This window comes from Pteropus vampyrus, unplaced genomic scaffold (genome assembly GCF_000151845.1).
Source record: "Pteropus vampyrus isolate Shadow unplaced genomic scaffold, Pvam_2.0 Scaffold4, whole genome shotgun sequence".
NCBI classification, from domain to species: Eukaryota; Metazoa; Chordata; class Mammalia; order Chiroptera; family Pteropodidae; genus Pteropus; species Pteropus vampyrus.
This window is the reverse complement of record NW_011888785.1, coordinates 18,268,429-18,274,181: the sequence shown is the minus strand read 5'-3', so window position 1 is coordinate 18,274,181 and position 5,753 is coordinate 18,268,429. Positions and strand designations below refer to the sequence as shown.

General features: G+C 36.9%; 1 protein-coding gene across 1 annotated transcript in view; it reads left to right on the top strand.

The window, feature by feature from the left end:
• ZNF804B (zinc finger protein 804B) overlaps positions 1–5,753 on the top strand; it is a 499,834-nt gene that overhangs the window by 327,160 nt on the left and 166,921 nt on the right. The gene's annotated exons all lie outside the window — the stretch shown is intronic.

The window sequence follows — 5,753 nt, the reverse complement described above, 5'->3', positions numbered from 1 at the left end:
TTGCTAACATTGTTTAGAATTGCCTGTGCAAGGGGATGATAACAATGAGACTGACTTTTATTAGGTGCTATTATTATTCAGAATTTCTCTACAGACAGTGCACCGCTTATTGCCTTCACTTGGAGCAGTTATTCCCAATGGCCTGCTTTGGGTTTGCCACTGCTCCAGGGATCCATGAATGCTTCTATGGCTCTCATCTAAACTCTTACAGCTATGTGGTGGGAGATTAACTTTCCTCACTCTCTAATCAAGCTTTGGGCAAGGTATGATTAGAGTGGTTTGGGTGCCAAGTTATCCTACCCTCTCAGGGAACATGCTCCGCCAGCCGTTCTCCATTTCACTTACTGGCAGTTTATCGTGAATCTAAGCAAACTGTCTTACCATTATAAAAATTCACATTCTTATACCTTGACTTTGTCTTACATCTCTAGTCAACTTTGAATCATTACATTTCATTTCACATTCTAGTTTCCTGAAATAGTCTCCCATTCATTTTCTGTCGCATTATAATATATCCTCCACAAAATCTGCTCTGGGTAGAGCCACCCCAAGGTCTACAGGAAGTCATCCCTGACCTACCTGTGTGCTCTTATATCATCTAGTGCATACTGCTTTTACACTGCTTTTCAAAGTGTACTGGAAGGGTGGATTCACTTGTCTCTTATGGTCAAGAGAATATGAATTCCTAAAAGATGTTAGAAACATCTTATTCAGTTCTGAGCCCCAAGTGGTCACTAAGTAAACATTGTGGAAGAAAGGAAGGAAAGAAGGAAGGGATTTTTACTATTATTTTGAATAACTTAGTTGTGAGTTAGGAGCAGGGGGAAGAAGACCAGTAATAAAAATGAAGTGCAGGCATGTCAGCTCCATGCTCAAGGCTACAGAGCACTTAAGATGATATATTATTATGGCCAGAAAATTATACTTCATGTGTCAAGATCCTCCCTAATGCTCATATTATTACAGCTGTATTGATGATCTATTATAAATCAATATCCTGAAACTCTTTGTGGCTCTATTCAATTCAGTGTAAAATGTACAATACAGAGTTTGCTTTGTATTAAGCACTGGGCTAGAAACTGAAGATAGTAGGATGACTAAGGCATTTTATCTGCATTAAGAGATAAATTTATTTGTTAGGAATAAGAAACAAAAAATTAAAAACAATCATGATGATAATAATAGTTAATGTTCCTTAAACACTCACAATTTGCCAGCCATAAGTGCTTCTCATATATTTTCTTGTTGCATTACTGTAACAGCCTGTGAGGTAGGTATTAACATTATTGCCATCTTACAGTGAGGAAACACATCTAGAGGGGATGAGTAATTTGCCTTAGGCCACACAGATAGTAATTTGTGGAACTGGGATTAGACTTAGGTAGTCTGACAATACGGGATATTTGTAAATATTCGGAAGGCTCCGCAGAGCAAAATCACATATGACTTTTATTTCAGTACAAAAGATGTGATGTGGTGAGAGAGCGCAGGCAATCACTGGGCGTCTGAGACACAACTAGGTGCGAACTCCCCTCGCGTCCTTATTCACACACAAATGGGCTACGCCTCCAGATTGAATCACCAAGAGCTGTGCAGTAAATCTTGGCAATGGGAGAACTTAAGGTAGAAGTTACCAGTGAAGTATGTTATGCCCCTCTAGTCATTAGTCAAACCAGGCTTGTGCTGGGTGAAAACCATCAATAAACAAATTGGTTCTGGGTGTAGCTGGAGAGTTTTGTACTTTAAACAACACATCATAAGTTCCACTGTTCTTATCTTTAGAAAGAGCCAAAGCCAAGTATCCAGGCATGCCCAGAAATAAGGATGCCTTTTTTCAGTTGAGCTGTAAATTTACTCTGTCTTAAACAGAAGGGCTGGCCATGGTGATGAGGATACAAGGGAGGAAGCTGAGGGGAGAAAAGTTCAGGGGAAGCATACTGATGATCCATGGTTAACAACACAGAAAAATAGCAAGAGTGAAGGATGTTTTCCTAGTTCTCTGGCTGGGCAAAGAGAAAATTTAAATGCCAATAATAAAATACCATTAGCTACTATGAAGTACTGACTAGGAGCCAATCACTGTATTAAGCTCTTCACATATATAACCTTTCCCTACATAACATATCTCTGAAATTATAGTGATCCTTCATTTATAGATAAGAAGACTGAGGTTTAGTGAGAATAAGCAATTTGTCAAAGTTTAGATGAAGAGAAAATAGTAAGGCTCTATAAGCCTGTTTCAAAAATCATTGGTTATAATTTTATGATGTGGTCTGTAGGTAAAGGAAAATAAAGATTTGTGGTTTTGTTTAGGACCAAATACACAAAGGGATCTCGTTGAACTGTTTTTTCCAGTCTTAGATAACTTCAGGGTCCTTGAGGAAAATGTTGAGAGCAGTCTCAACCCAGAAAGATTTGCTCTCATTTAAGTATCCTTCCTCTCTTTCCCTATCTCTGTAGGAAATTCTCTGACGGGCTGACTGGGTAGTGGTGTATTTTTTATTGCTCCCATGGTCAGTGTTTGGCATCACAATTGATTGTCACTCTTCTCAAGAGGATACTCTAGGGACAGTATTTCTTAGTTCTTTCCAGCTGTACTTAATTTTGGTGTGTCAATATGACAGATGTCAGAGAAACTTCATGGCTTTCTTCTTAAGCTCTTAAGATTAAGGGGGTGCCTAACAGCAGGCCTGACTCTCATGATGAGCTGGCCGTCACATCTGTGAGCAGCACAAAGAAGAGCTAAATAGATGTTTAGAACTTAATTGTATACTAGTAAAATTATTGTAAACAGAAGTGATCCATTTCCTGAAGAGGATTTATGAATATACTCTACTGTATTTATACATATGTAGTGGTTAATTAGCTTGTCAGAAATAGAAATGGTTAAAATATGTTATGTTTGAACTGACTTCTAAACTTCATGCTTTTCTTATTCTCCTTAATTCTTTAGTTCAAAAAAAAAACCACACAATTTCTACCAAAATAAATCTACACATTGTTTTTACAAAATATTCTAATAATCTAAGTTAACTAATATTGGTTACTATCAGAATATATGTATTTCATTAATGAGAGAAGACACTTGGCTATAAGTTTTATTTTAACTTTTTTTTAAATTAAAAATATTTAAAAATTGAGCACACTATTTTTGGAATGCTTAAAAACTAAGTTTTTTTTGTTTTTTGTTTTTTTTTTATTTCCCATGGGTGAAACCACCATGGGTGATACCACCATGGGTGATATCTCTTTTTCTTTCAGTGTATGCCTCTAGGTCTTGATCTGTTTGTTACAGGATGAGTAATTTAAAACAACAGCAGTTTGTGTATGTTTTCTTTGCTCTCATGTGACCGCAACTGCTAATTTTGGAGCACCATGTTGAAACTCCAGTAATCTAAGATGAAGATCACATTATACTTATGCTAAAACAAAATGTATTTTATAGCAGATATTTTTCTTCATTTCAAAAGTAGCTTGAGTTTCTGGGCCAAGATAAATTCAAGTAACATATTGGTATTCTGGTTCCATGAAATGTTAATAGATATAATTTAAGATATGGATTTTATGAGGGAATTTTAGAGTTCTGGATAATCCATATTGTAAAATTTCTTTATATGTATGCTGATTTTGCTTAAGAATGTCTAAAAGGGTGGCACTGTATACTGGGTTTTCCCAAAATATTCAACTCCAAATCTCTTTCAGGGGGAGCTTCTTAATGATTCTGTTACCAAACTCAGACCCAGCTGCTTGCTGTCCATAAGCCAATAACTCATGAGCCAGTAACTCGGGACACAAGAATTTGGTAGAACGAAAGCAGGTTTATTCAAGAGCTGGAACCCTGAGAAGATGGCAGACTGCTGTCACAAAAGCAGTCTTGCCCCTTCGCTGCAGGCGGGGGTTATTACAGGGAGCGGGCTGGCTGAGTAGGGGATCAGGGAGAAACTTCAAAGCCCCAGGGAGAGGGCTGCATTCTGGAGGGGAGGGAGTGCCCAAGGCCATCTCTCCTGTCTTTTGGGCCTTAGCTTGTTTGTCAGGCCCCCTGGAGAGGAGGCAAGTACAACAAAGGAATTAAGGAGGAGTGGGTAGGCAGCTCATTTTTTTCTGTGCCAGTCAGCACAGTGAACATTCCATGGCAGCCTACTGGGAGATAAGCAACCTGGAGCTGGTCAGGGGGAAGTCTGGGAGGATTTCCCAGTCAGTCTTCTGACACTAAGGGTCTAACTAAGTGAGCATCCTGTGAAGCCTGCTCCTAGAGTTCTCAACCAAGGAAACTGTTTACAAGTTAGACATTAGTTAACAAGGCATTTTTATGTATATAAAATATGAGTGTGAGATTGTAAGGACAAAAAGGAAAAGAAATAAAAATGGTTACAATCATAAGACTATAATAAAACCACAACAATCACAGTTATAATCCCCACTGTCATTTTCTCATTTCCATTTCTATGGAAATTTTGTTGATCTACCTGTAGAGGACTCATGGGGCAATAATTTATCAAGAAATGTTCAAACTTGCAGTGAGACATGGTGCTAATTTCTCTAGTTGGAGGAAGAGTTCCAAGGTGCATTTGCTTTCTAGCTGTCAAGACCTGCCTGCATAATTTAGTTATACTTATGATTATTTTGAACAGTCCATAAGAGACTAATATTAACACTAATACAGTCAAGCTTAACTTTACAACTCTTCCTAGGACAGATTTTATTACCGATGGTCATCAGAGAAAAAGGCTATATTAAAGCAATGAAGCCTGTGTGTGGTTAGTGTGTGGTTACAATTCTGGTTACAATTCCATGACTATGAAATCTTTTGGGAAATATTGAATTAAACAGTCTTGAAGTTTCTGGGAAGTGGAGCTAAAGCCAATTTGAGGTTAACACCATTCTCCAGTCAGTACTCATAGTAATCCCCACACAGATTGCTGAGTTTCTGTTTTATTAATTATCTCTACTTGTCTTACAAATATTAAGTTTTGGAACTTATTCAAGTCAAAACCCCCAAATACCCGACAGGAGAATATCATTAGTCATTAAAAAAAAAGTATCAGAATTGTACATCTCATTGTTGGAATTTAAAGGCTTTTTACTACTGCTTTCTGCAAATTTTTAAATTAAGTTTGGTTTTCTTTCGGTGACCCCATGGCTTTTGGAACACATGAAGACCCAAGAGTTCATTTCTTTCTGTAGGTCCAGAGTCCATGGATTCTTTACTTATCAAGATTCTTTAAGATTAAGATCTTCTGTTTCTTATGTAGATTATACACTATGATCCACAGGAAGACTTGCAGGCTGTTAAGACATTTAGTATACTGCGATAGTGATAAATAGATCTCTCACAAATAGCTTTACCATTTGTAATTCAGATTTCTCCTAGAAGAATGATAGCACCTCTACCCATCTCACAGGGATGTCAGAAAATAAAAAGAAAAAATGCCTATGTTTGAAAGGGTTTTGTAAATTTCAAGCAGCCTACCAAGACAAGGAACTTTGATAACAATAATGATCATGATTCCCAGTTGTACCTGATGGTTTCTGGAAAATAGAATAGCTTATAAATTAACGAAAGATAAAACATTCTCTAGCTCAAACACAGTTATGTCAAGGCAAATATTTACTTCAAAACAATTAATTTTGGGAAAACACCAGAAGAAATAAGTAAATATTGATATTGATTTCTAGGAGCTTTCTAAAAATTCAGAAATTGGTTCTTTAGGAAACTGTGAAAATAAAAATAATTGAGTAGTTAATTTTTTTTT